Genomic DNA, 14,422 nt, shown 5'->3' with positions numbered 1-14,422 from the left:
TTTCTAGATGGAATGAGACATGAGAATGTGTGTTTTTCCTTAGTTCCTAAGAAGACTGAGAATCCAGAGCATGATGAAGAACAACCGAAAGAGATAAAGGAATTGTTGACAGAGTATGAGGACATCATTTCAGATAATGTGCCTGATGGATTACCACCTGTGAGGAGTATCAGTCATTGCATGGACCTGATTCCCGGGGCGAGTTTACTTAACAAAGCTACACACGGGATGACACCGACAAATAATGAAGAGTTGAATAGACAAGTGTAGGAATTGTTGAAGAAAGGTTTAATCAGAGAAAGTCTAAGTCCTTGTGCAATACCAGTAGTGTTAGCACCTAAGAAGAATGGAGTATGGAGAATGTGTACCGATTTCAAAGCAATAAACAAGATCACAGTGAAGTACCGATTTCCTTTACCTAGGATGGATGACATAATGGATTGTTTGAGTGGAGCTAAATACTACACAAAGATAGACTTGAAGAGTGGATATCATCAAATCAGAATCAGAGAAGGAGATGAGTGGAAGACAACAATCAAGACAAATGAGGGATTGTATGAATGGTTGGTGATGCCTTTTGGGTTGACTAATGTACCAAGTACTTTCACAAGATTGATGAATGAGGTATTGAAGAAATTATTGGGTAAGTTTGTTATTGTATATTTGGATGATATTCTGATTTTTAGTAAGACAAAAGAAGAGCATTTGTTGCATTTAAGACAGGTTTTGTAGAGGTTGAGAGAAGAGAAGTTGTTGATAAATCTTAAGAAATTTACTTTCATGAAGGAAGAGTTGGTCTATTTGGGATTTGTAATATCTTAGGATGGATTGAAGATTGATCCTGAGAAGGTAAGAGAAATTGTTGAATGGCCTACACCGGAAAGCATTGGAGAGGTAAGATCACTTCATGGATTGGCTAGTTTCTACCAGAAGTTTATCAGAAATTTTTGTTCAGTTTGCATCCCTATGACTGAGACAATGGGAGGAGATAGGAAATAATTCAAATGGGCAGGTGAAGCAAACAAGAGTTTTGAATTATTGAAGCAAAAGGTCACTAAGCAGCTTGTGTTAGCTTTACTGGATTTCAACAAAGTATTTCAAGTAGACAATGATGCAAGTGGGAATATAATTGGAGCCGTGTTAATTTAGGAAGGGAGAGCAGTAGCTTATTTCAGTGAGAAGTTGAATGATGCAAGAAGGAGATATTTGGTGTATGATCAGGAATTTTATGCCATAGTTCAAGCCTTGAAGAAGTGGAGACATTACCTATTGCCTAAGGAGTTTGTCTTGTATACTGATCATCAAGCCTTACAGTATTTGAATAGTCAGAGTAAGTTAAATCAGAGACATATGAGATGGGTAGAATTTTTGCAGAGTTACACCTTTGTGTTGAAGCATAGAAGTGGGAAATCAAACAAAGTTGTTGATGCATTAAGTAGAAGAAGGAATTTGCTAACTGAGATGAGAGTGACAGTATTAGGATTTGAGGAGTTGAAGACCTTGTATGATGATGACCTGAATTTTGTAGAACCTTGGAAAGCATGTAGAGAACTAGTTATGGTGGACATAAGTAAGTGGTTGGATTATTTCATTCGGGATGGGATGTTATTCAAAGGAATTCAGTTGTGTATACCTAAGAGTTTTATGAGGGAGAATCTCATAAAGGAGAAGCATAGTGGAGGATTAGTCGGACACTTTGGTGTTGACAAAACAATAGCATTGGTGAGTGAACATTACTTTTGGCCTCAAATTCATAAGGATGTTAGGAAATTTGTGCAGAGTTGTACAATTTGTCAAATTGCAAAAGGCAGTAGTCAAAATGTGGGATTGTATAAACCTTTGACAGTACCAGAGAGACCTTGGGAGGATATAAGCATGGATTTCATACTTGGATTACCTAAGAAATAGAGAGGGAATGATTCTATATTTTTGGTGGTGGATAGATTCTCAAAGATGGCTCATTTCATACCTTGTAAGAAGACATCAAATGCAGTGCATGTAGTTGACTTATTTTTAAAGGAGGTTGTGAGATTACATGGATTACCTAAGAGCATAGTTTCATATCGAGACACTAAGTTTGTTGGTTATTTCTTTAGAACACTTTGGAAGAAGATAAAGACAGATCTGAAATTCAATTCTACTTTTCACCCACAAACTAATGGATAGACAGAGGTAGTAAACCGGAATTTGGGAAATTTGTTGAGATGCTAAGTTGGAGAGAAGACTAGAAGTTGGGACTTGATTCTTACACAAGCAAAGTTTGCATACAATAATTTGGTGAACAGAAGTACTGGAAGGACTGGAAGGACACCTTTTGAGATTGTTACCGGAGCACACCCTAGAGGTATATTGGATTGAGAGATATCAGTAATGAAGGAAAGAGGAGTGTTGAGGTAGAATAATTTAAAGATCACATGACGACCTTACATACTCAGGTTAAGAAGCATTTGGAGGATATGAACAACAAGTATAAGGAGAAGGAAGATGAGAAGAGAAGACATAAGGAATTTGAAATTGGTGATGAAGTGATGGTGTATCTAAGAAAAGAAAGATTTCCAGTTGGAACCTATAACAAGTTGCAGATGAGGAAGTTTGGACCTTGTAAGATCTTGAAGAAATTCAGTTCCATAAATACATATGAAGCAGAGCTTCCAGATAATTTGAATATTTCACCTATATTCAACATTGCAGACCTACATCAGTACTATGAATCAGTATTCAGTGAAGACAATATTGCAGACTTGGAGAAACAGTTGCCCCAGATGGAACTAGAGCAGATTGAAAATATTTTGGATAGTAGGATTGGGCGTAATACTTGGAGCAGTCAGTACAAGGAGTGTCTTGTGAAATGGAAAGGCGGACCCATTGGAGATTCAAATTGGATTTCTCAGGTAGAGGTGGTCTGTCTTGGTTTTCCTCTAACCCCAGCAAAGTGAGGGACTCACCTTTTCAACAACCCTGGATGTCTGATGCAAGAGCATCCCTGCTTCTTCACAATCTTGTATCAACCAAAAACATTTCCTTTTCAGTTTGTTCATGTTTTGTAGTTTCAAAATTTCTTTCTACATTTTCTTGCATTTGCTCACCGGAGCTGGATTTTTCTTGTGAACATGATTATATTCCTTATTCCAAAATTGAGGGACGTTTGGATCATTTTTCGACAAGTTATCACTTCTGGATTCCGAGACAATTTTCTGGCTTAGAACCTCAGAACCGCTTAGACCTATTTTCTATTGGAGAATCTTGCGGATCCTTTTTGTAGCTTGCAGAGCCCCAGTTCATGGATTCCAATGTTCCTTGGTGTGTGGCCAACCTTCACTTTGATCTGCACTTCATCCTTTGGATTTTTCGAAGGATTATCTTTGGCGGAGGCCGACCTGGTGGTTTTACATGTTTTATCATGTTCATCATTGTTTGATTCTTCTTGGGCTGACCGGATCCCTCTAGACCATATAAATTAATGTAATTTAGCATCCTAAATCATCAAAAAGAAAATAGAAGACATATGTTAGGATTTAGAGGTCCGAAGTTGACCGATTTTGTAATTGAGCATGTTTGTAGCAAGTTAGTGAGCCGAACCTTGTAGCCCGGATGTTACCGACCGTTTGTAATCAGTTTTCATGATTTAATTCATTCAGTTTTGCATTGCCTCCATCATCTTGTCTTGCTTTAGTTGTGTTTACTCTTGCTACTCGGTTCAGATTTATCTCTTTGAGGTCCCTCCTAATTGGTGACTGCACCAGGAAGGGTGAGGATTGTAGATATTGTTTGAATTCATTGCTTTTAAGCTCATTGGTACTTTTAGCAGAAGCCAAAATTGCACCTGGTTGGTACTGTTGTTTTATGTTTCTTCTTTGGCACAATCCTCATAATCTATTTCACCTTCCACCATAACTAAATCAACAACGTACTTCAGTAGAAGTATGGGATTTGACATGCTTCACACCAAGGAATTTCTTCAATAAAGTTTACATTATATCCTTTTAATTAATAAACAGACTTTGGTAAAAAAAAATTGATCGTCTTCTTTGACACAAATTGCTTATGTCTTTAATTGTTTTTCATTCTTATAAGATATATATGGTAAATTCATTGGACTCTCTTGTCTTGAATGAACTTGACTATCATGAGAGATTCATTTCTCATTTTTGGCCACTTTATAGCTCAACTCTTTCGAAAGTTTCATTAAATTTATCCAGCTTATCTTTGATAGGAAGCATATTGGATTTAATCATATCATCATAATGTGGTCTCAACTCCCCTATAATTGGCACTTTTTCAATCCCTTCTCATTAGTCTCAATGTTTTTAGCCATCTAATATGGATCTTTGATGGTGAGAGGATTTTTATCCCTCAATAATTATTTATCCTATTTTATCATTCTATGCATTTTAATATACACTAAACACATCTTCTTTTGGTCATATATTCTAGAGAATTATTAGCATTGATCTTAATAAGATAGCATTTAAGTCGAATACCATCTGATTACTCCATTGGTTATGTTGGTGAATTCATATATTGTGAACCTTAGGTGTACTATGTCTCTATATTGTTTCTTAAAGATATTAAAAACAAATCACATGAGAATACTTTGCTTAGTTAAACCTTTATACCACTCTCTAGTGGTATAATCTAAGGAATACATGAACCACTTCATTATAATATCCTCATATACATAATTAAAACTATCAAAAAGTTTGGTAAATTCTCTCAAATGGTATTCCCTAAAAATTTCATTGTTCCCCCAAAACTAAGTGAGCCTTCCTTCAACATCATTAGGAACCAGATTTTGACAACCTAGGATTCCTTCAAAATTAATTTGATTATATTTCTCTAAACCTAAAGGATACCTTGATGGATCATATCTTGAATTGTTAATTGGGGTTTAAAAATTCTTCTTATGTTCTTATGATCCATCATATTCATTCTTTCATGACCTTTTTTTTTATCGCTTAGTTCAATACTTGAATATGGCTTCTTCTAGTTTGAAGTCTTCTACTACTTCTAATCCAATCTCTTCTTCAAGCGGATTAAACTCTTTTTCCACCTCAAGCTAGGTATTCTAATACTCCAATTCAATCTCACACAATCCTTCTTCCTCATTGACATCATTTTCTTCTTAGTTCAGAAGGTTTTGAATTTTAGGGTTAACCCTAAGGATAGGGGCAAAAGGTCTAGAAAGAGATAAAGGAGCACTAGGTAATTCCAAGACTTATGTTCTCTATCATTTTTGGAAATGAGAAACACCCACTTCATAATTTATATGTGATTATCAAAAAAAATATACATCACCAACTAAGCAATATGTTATTCTAGATGTACTTGCCTCAAAGTTATTTTGACAAGGTTTAGGAAAATTACTTGCATCCTATGTCATCATCTTGTATTTTTCATTTCCACCTTTGAGGCCAATTTCATGTCAAGATTGTCATTGATTACCTCTTCGATGCATCTTCATAGTTTTTCTAAGTTATTTTCATAGAGCCACCAACCTACTTATAAATAAGGACAAAATTTGAATACAGTGTAAATTTGGTTCCGCAAAATATCACCAAAGCAAAACTGTGCTCCAAAACTTGCAAGTAAATATAAAGATAGAAGAAAACTAAGAATTGGACTAGTTCTTGCCAATATTTATAACCTAACTCAATTTTTTTGTTTGTTTGTCTACAATTGTCACATATTTGAGAAGAGATTTTTTGAAATTGAAAGAACCCTTTGCATAAGTTTTCAAGATGGTGGAAGGGCACTCAAATGGGTTGTGGTTGTTCTCCTTCACCCAAAACAATTTTACACTTTAAAGTTCAACTAAGGCTAAAACTCTAACATTTCTTTCTTCCATTTCATGTTTACTATCGTCATTATTGTTACTCATGTTGTTTTGTTAAAAGAAAATTGTAAGTACAAATTACAAATTTAAAAAATCAAATATTTCTTCTTAAAACTTTGAAAAGAAAAAAAAAAAACAAAGAAAAGAACTACCTTTAATACTTGTTTTGTTATCTCGATATTTTTTACTCACTAATATTGTCATAGTTTTGATCTACTCATCTACACCTTGAAACTTTGTTCAAAATGTTTTTTTTCTCCAACTTGACAACAATTTGTATTGGCATGTACAAATAAACCGGAATAAAAAAAGTGATTGTTCTTATACTAATTTAGTGTTGAGTGTGGTGTGAAGGCCCACAAAAGAAAACAATGAAATACTTTTTAATTCATTTTTTTTTTTTAAGCTGAATCTAATTGCACCAATACAATTAGCCATCCTTACGTAGTCCACACATTTATGAAACATTAGGGCAAAAAAAAAAGTTGATTCAAGACAATGAGGGGCGCTTCCAAGATGTTGAGACAAAAAAAAAATTGATCAAGGATAGTGGGGGACATTTTCCAGGCTTCACTAGTATAAGTACATGTTGAAAAATGTCAACGAAATGACTTAGTGGCACATAATTTTTGTACTTACCGTTTTATTTACAAGTATAAACAAAGATATGTCAAGTGACTTTGACTTTATATTCACTATCCAAGACTCTAATATATTCATATTAGTTAATTAAAATTTAAAATCATGTTATACGTCTGAATTTCAATTAGTAAATAAATATAGTCAAATGTGCATTTCAATTAATTAATAAACACATTCAAATTTGAATTCTCCATGGGTTTCTTTCCCCAAATTAACTCTCTTTGAAAGCAACCCATTGGAAGTAGTGGATCAGTACGAATATCTCAAGCTTGATCTCCACAAGAAGTTCAATTGAGAAACGTGCAAAGCAAAAATAATTCGAATAGATTGACAAGCATTCTACTCCCTACAAAATACATGTAGAAATACAAAGTTATGAGATTGGAAAACCAAGAGACCTTTTTAGCTTACTTGTTACTCCAATGATTTTCTACAAATTTGAGAGAACAACATGTCAAATTAGAAATAGAGAGAATATAGAAGCATCTAATCATAAGTAGCCTCAAAATTAAGACTGCTATTTCGTATAAAAATTTATTGTTTGAGATAGGTACTTTCCCTTTGGAATGCATTGACAATGGTCCAACTATTAAGTTACTTATAGAAGATCCAAAGTACGAAGAACCATCATTGGCTTGGAAGAATAGCTACTAGAATAAAAAACACAGATAAAATATAATGACAAATGAATGAAGTGGGAGGCAAGGCTGGACAAACTACAAACATCAATATCAAAATTCCCTGCAAAGAGAAGATCACAAATTTTATAAGACTTCTATAAGAAATTCGTGTGCTGCTCTTATATCCCATAGGCTGCTTTGGCCTGAGGACATTATTTTCAATGGCGATTCTTGTTTTTATTCTCCTCATTCAAGCTCTCGGCCTTTTCCAACTCTCACAAATTTTCAAAACATAGTATTAGCTTCTCTGAACTGGTGCAGGTCGAGAAGAGTTTTGCCCTCTCCGAAAATACTCTTCACATGGCTCGAATCGATCTCCAAAGCCATGATTGTGGTTCAAAGGGTTTTTTCATTCTGTTTGGTCTCTAAAAATGCTTGTGTTTTATCAGAATAAGCCAAGTGCAAATGGAAGGGTGAGGATTGTAGATACTGTTTGAATCCATTGCTTTTAAGCTCATTGGTCCTTTTAGTAGAAGCCAAAGTCGCACCTGGTTGATCACCAGTTATCATTTTTATCTTACTTTCCATCCAATACGTCATTACATTTTCAAGTGGCATAGGGGAAGAGTACCGTTGTAGCTAACTTCGCACATCTACAGATTTTAAACGGTATATCGGATTTTTATTTTTTATTTTTAGTTGTTTTCGTATGCGACTTAACTGCTTATAGCTATTGATCTGGCTTCTGGGTAGTAACGATACACGTTGTGGAATAAGTTAAGCGCACAAAGGTCAAAAAGTACACATTTCAAATTGTCGCTTGATACCTAACTAAAGATGTTCCGGTAACCGTCAACTCAAAATCGCTAGTACTTGTTGACAAATGTCCCAATAGTGGTGCACAAATGGGACAAATGTTCCAATAGTTGCACACAAATGGGCCAATTAATTACAAAAAATGATCGGCTATTAGTACAAAACAAATTTATTAATGGTGTTTTCACTATGACGGCTATTGGGGGGTCAACATGACAATAAGGTGACAGATATTGGAACTATGTTATCTATTAGTGCTCTTCCCCTAGTGTCCATCGAAAGCGGAGCAGCTACTTGTATGGAGGGGGGATTAATGACATTAAGCACATGGCAACCATCTAAAGCTATCATAAGGTGGGGTTATCTCATTTCCACACTAACTCCTATGTTGAACACCCTTCTAGCCGCCTCTGCATTGTACAATGATGCATAATTAAACTCACACTAAAGGTTGGCGATAAAAAGATAACATTAATGGCAAGTGCAATGGCTGCAGATAAATGTGATTGTATTAAACATCTATAATGCAGGCTGTTGCAATGGCTAATATAATGGTGATTGCATTTGCACATAAATAAATAAATAAAATTAAAAAATTGTTCAAATCTGGTAGGGATTGTTAAGGATATAACTTCATTCGGATTGAAGCAAGTAATATATAACAACATTGAATGAAGGGTCATGTCCCCGTAGGGTCATGACTCTACATGGCATAAGCCACGTAGAAGTCATGCCCCTACGTGGACATGACTTTTCATCCTTTTATTTATAGGCATCGACACTTGCTGTGAACTGAAACCAACAATTGTGGCATTTTCATGAACCAACAAGCTGTCGATATTATCATAGAAGATTAATAGTTAGAGTTATATATACACACACACACACACATCGGAGGTAAAACATATTCATTGCAGTGATCTTATTAAAGTCTATCCTCACTACATATTACCAGATTATTGTATTCTCTATCTCTGATCTAAATTCCTTAACATGGTATCAGAGCCACGTTGATAGAGAAATAATAAAATAGTGACACCTCTTTTCTATAAAAAAATTCAAACTTGCACTCAGAATCAAAGGAAAATCAATCATGGTGAACAGTGTTAGAGTGGAGGATAGACTCGAAGGTGCATCCAACTTCGTCTCATGGAGAATTCGAATAACAACAATTCTTTAAGAACTCGAACTAGATGCATACATAGAAGAAGATACTAAGATACCCGAAGACGAGCCAGAGAAAACAACCTGGAAAAGACACAACAACAAGGCTAAGAAAATCATAATTGATGCTGTTAAAGATCATATTCTCCCAACCATCTCAAAACTAACTACAACTTATGATATGTTCAAGACCATTCAAAACTCATATGAAATAAATAATGCAAGCAGATTGCTCACTTTAAAACAACAATTAATGCATATCTACATGAACAAAGGAGAAACAATCACATCCTATTTCATGAGGATTTCAGAATTAAAAGACCAATTGTCAACTATTGGGAATAATATAGATGATATGGAGCTATCTCTAATAGCACTTAAGGGATTACCATCCAGTTGGGAATCCTTTATTCAAGGCATTAGTGCTCGTCTGACACTACCAAAATTTGATCAACTCAAGAATGATTGTACTCAAGAAGAATCTCGACTAATCACAAGAGAATTGGGTCCAAACAAAGGGGGAGAAATTCAAGCACTACATGCTAACACAAGCAACAAAGAGAAGAAAAGGAAGTTCAAATGGAAGAGAGGAAATAATCACAAAAGCAAAGACTTCTCAAAGATTCAATGCTACAAGTGTGATAAATTTGGACACACTCACAGGTTCTGCCTAGAAAGAAAGAAAGCTCAAGGAACCATAGTTGAACTCAAGGAAGTAGAGAATCCTCTATTTTTCTTAGCCTTATCAAGCAAACTAAACTCAAACAAACATATGTGGATAATCGATAGTGGATCATCTCGACACATAACCAGTTTTAGAGATCAATTTGAAACCTTTGAAGGCCACTCAACTAAAGAAGTTACAATAGGAGACAATTCTACCTATCTAGTGAAAGGAATTAGGACTTGCTCAATTCAATTAAAAACAGGAGTTACATTACAATTCAAAGATGTTCTCTTTGTATCAGGTATCAAAAGGAATTTGGTCTCTATTTCAGAACTAGCTGATCAAGGATATCATGTCACCTTCCATGAAGATAAAGTTCTACTCCAGGGCCTAAAAACTCTAACATAAAGAATGTTATTCCTATAGGATCTAGAGATGGTAGTTTATACAAATTATGTAATACTCAAAAACAAGCACTAAATCATGAAGTATCAAACTCTAATGAAATTTGGCATAGAAGATTAGGACATCTTCGATTTAGTGCCCTACCTTCTATAGGAAAAATTACCACAGGATTACCCAATCCAAAATCTGATCATGTTGGAACTTGTAAAGGATGTGCTCTAGGGAAGAACTCAAAAGGGTCATTTCCCTCAAGTGAACACAAATCAAAAGTTGTACTAGAACTTGTCCACACTGTTTGTATGGTCCAATGTCATTACCATCACTAGGGGGATTCTTGTATTACGTGATATTTGTTGATGATTACTCTAGGAAAACTTGGGTCTATTTCATAAAACTCAAAGAATCAAATGAAGTGTTATTGAAATTTAAAGAATTTAAGGCCCTAGTGGAAAATCAAACTGGGAAGAAAATAAAGACTCTAAGATCAAATAATGGGGGTGAATATATCTCTGAAAATTTTAAAGAATTCTGCATTTCTGTTGGGATTAAGAGGGAGTGTATTGTACCTTATAATCCTCAACAAAATGGAGTTGCAGAAAGAAAAAACAAAACCATCATCGAAGCTGCTAAAGCCATGATGCATGATCAAAATCTACATATCTCATTTTGGGTTGAAGCCACAAATACAGTTGTGTACATTCAAAATAGATGCCCTCATTCAATCCTAGAGAAAATAACACCTGAAGAAGCCTTTACAAGAAATAAACCAGATTTAAGCCATCTAAGAATCTTTGGTTGCCACGTGTATATTCAAGTTCCTAAAGAAAAGAGAACCAAACTAGAACCCTCTGGGAAGAAAGGCATATTTGTTGGCTACAGTGAAACCACTAAAGGATACAGAGTCTATATTCCTGGACGAAGATCCATTGAAATCAGTAGAGATGTCAAATTTGAAGAAGATGCTCCTTATAAACTATCTCTAAGTGCAAAATATGATCTAACCGCATAATCGGATGAAAATCCTACAATTGAAAATCAGAGGGAGAATGGCATAGAAAATCATGAACTTCAATCACCTAATTTCGAGAATGCTAAAAATCCTAACAACAAGAAAAGACCACTATGGACAAGAAAGATGATTGAAGAAAATAATGTGGAACCCGATGAAATCTTCAAAGAGAATAAGAAAATAAGAAGTCAATCATGCTATGTTGCCCTCATGATCGAACTTGCAAAATCTGAACCATCAAATGTTGAAGAGGCTTCAACATGTCAAGCTCGGAAATATGCAATGATTGAGGAATACCAATCTATCTTTAAAAATGATGTCTGGGACATTGTACCTAGACCAAAAGACAAATCAGTTGTCTCATTAAAGTGGTTATTCAAAATCAAATATGCACCAGATGGTAGTATTGAAAAACACAAAGCCAGATTCGTTGCTAGGGGGTTCTCTCAAAAGGCTGGAATTGATTACGAAGAGACATTTGCTCTAGTTGCCCGATATACTTCTGTAAGAACCATCATTGCCATTGCAGCTTCCAAAGGGTGGAAGATACACCAAATGGACGTGAAGACTGCATTTTTGAATGGTGTTATTGAGGAAGAAGTATATATAGAACAACCTGAAGGCTTTGCTACACATGATATAAATCTCTATGTGTGTAGACTAAAAAAAGCTCTCTACGGCCTTAAGCAAGCTCCTAGGGCATGGTACCAAAGGATAGATAGTTATCTCTCCAAACTAGGATATTCCAAAAATGAAGCAGACTCTAAAATATACTTCAAAATATCGGATGGTGACATGTTAATACTTGTTCTCTATGTTGATGACTTGTTGATAACAGGAGAAGATCACCACATTGCAAAATGGAAACAAAACCTTGTGGCTGAATTTGATATGAAGGATCTAGGTCTACTACACTATTTTATGGGCCTAGAAGTATGGCAAAAAGAGAATTATATTTTCCTAAATCAAGGAAAATACACCTCTGATATCCTGACCAGATTTGGTATGATAGATTGTAAGCTTCTATCCATTCCAATGGAAACAAATCTTCATAAGCTCAAAAGTGAAGCAGTAGATTCGGAACCTACATATCCTACATACTATAGACAAATTATTGGATCTCTTATGTACCTAGTAAACACTCGCCCTGGTATTTGTTACGCTACCAATATGTTAAGTCATTTCATGTGCGAACCTAAGAAGATTCACCTAATGGTTGTTAAGCATATTCTGAGATACTTGCGTGGCACTATTGGACTTGGTCTAAAGTATAAAAATGTTGAGATACAACTCCAAGGGTATTCTGATTCCGACTGGGCAGGAAGTTCCATTGATCGTAAAAGTACAATGGGGTGTTGCTTTAGTCTTGCATCAACTATGATATCCTGGTTTAGCAGAAAACAATCAGTAGTTTCTCAGAGTTCCATTGAAGCTGAATATATGGTTGCCTCCATGGGAGCACGTGAGGCAGTATGGTTAAGGAAATTGCTAGTTGGACTATTTGGGAAGCCCCTAAACCCCACTATGATTTACTGTGATAATCAAAGCTGCATCAAAATTTCTGTAAATCCAGTTTTTCATAATCGATCCAAGCATATAGAAATCCCATACCATTACATAAGAGATATGGTAGACAGAGATGTTGTCAAATTGACCTACATCAGCACTGAAGAGCAAAGTGTCGACATATTCACCAAACCTCTTGCAAAGTTGAAAGTGGAGTACTTTAGAGGTAAACTTGGTATGACTAAATTATGATGAAAATTTCTAATATTAATCTTAATCATATGTAATTGATATATTCATGAATATCTTGAATGCAATATTGCATGTATGTGTTATGTCATGGAAGGTGACGATCTTTCATGTGGTGTAAGTGTAAGATCACTATTGTAAGGTGACGACTTTCACAATAGCCTGATTTGTTATCAAGATTGACTACATTAAGTTCTTGTCCTGGAATGTGCTGGAAATCTTGATACTAAATTTGCTATGATGAGTTATTGAATTGTTATCATTAAATGATTGTTCTGAAATATGACAAAAATTATGATAACAATCATACATGATTGACTACATTAATTTGTTATCCTAGAATGTGTCGGATATCATGATACTAAAATTATTTCACCTGTGATAATGACAATGTTACAATTGTCACTAGAATCAAGGTTGTAATCTGATAAGACTTCAAGTAGTTGTCCCAGAGTGTTGGATATTAGATAATCCATATCTCTCTAAGATATGAAGTATTTCACTAGTAAGTGTTACTAAGTGAATGATCATGTCAAATAAATGTGTATATCTAGAATGTTGTTCCTTAAAACTTAATTATGAAATTCAATCCTCTTTTGCCAAGAGGGAGTGTTAAGGATATAGCTTCATTCAGATTGAAGCAAGTAATATATAACAACATTGAATGAAGGGTCATGTCCCCGTAGGGTCATGACTCTACGTGGCATAAGCCACATAAAAGTCATGCCCCTACGTGGACACGACTCTTCATCCTTTTATTTATAGGCATCGACACTTGCTGTGAACTGAAACCAACAACTGTGGCAGTTTCACGAACCAGCAAGTTGTCGATATTATCACAGAATATATATATATATATATATATATATATATATATATATATATATATATATATATATATATATATATATATATATATATATATATATATATATATATATATATCAGAGGTAAAACATATTCATTACAGTGATCTTATTAAAGTCTATCCTCACTACATATTACCAGACTATTGTATTCTCTATCTCTGATCTAAATTCCTTAACAAGGATGGTATTAAACCATCTCTAGATTCAAAAATAGATCATCTAATCTCTTAGATTGTAAAAAAAATATTTTCATTTTTCATAATAGATCATCTAATTTCATAGATTATAAAAAAATCTATTTTTATTTTTCATAATCCCCTATACTCAATCTACTAGACATTCATTACTTCAAATTTTCAAGTTGGGCTCAGAGAAAAATATTTGCCTTTATGCCACATTAAATTGTAGTTCATGAGTACAAAGGCCATCTAATCTCATAAATTATAAAAAATCTATTTTCATTTTCATTTTCCATTTTCCCCTATATGACAATTTACTCAATCTACTCAGACATTCATTACTTCAAATTTTCAAGTTGGACTCAGATAAAAATATTTGCCTTTGTGCCATGTTATATTGTAGTTCATGACTACAAAGGCATCACTTATGCATGTTTAGTACGATTAATGTGGTTTAATTATA

Source organism: Cryptomeria japonica, chromosome 6, assembly GCF_030272615.1.
Source record: "Cryptomeria japonica chromosome 6, Sugi_1.0, whole genome shotgun sequence".
In the NCBI taxonomy this organism is placed as follows: Eukaryota; Viridiplantae; Streptophyta; class Pinopsida; order Cupressales; family Cupressaceae; genus Cryptomeria; species Cryptomeria japonica.
The sequence above is the reverse complement of the archived record's forward strand: the minus strand, read 5'-3'. Positions refer to the sequence as shown.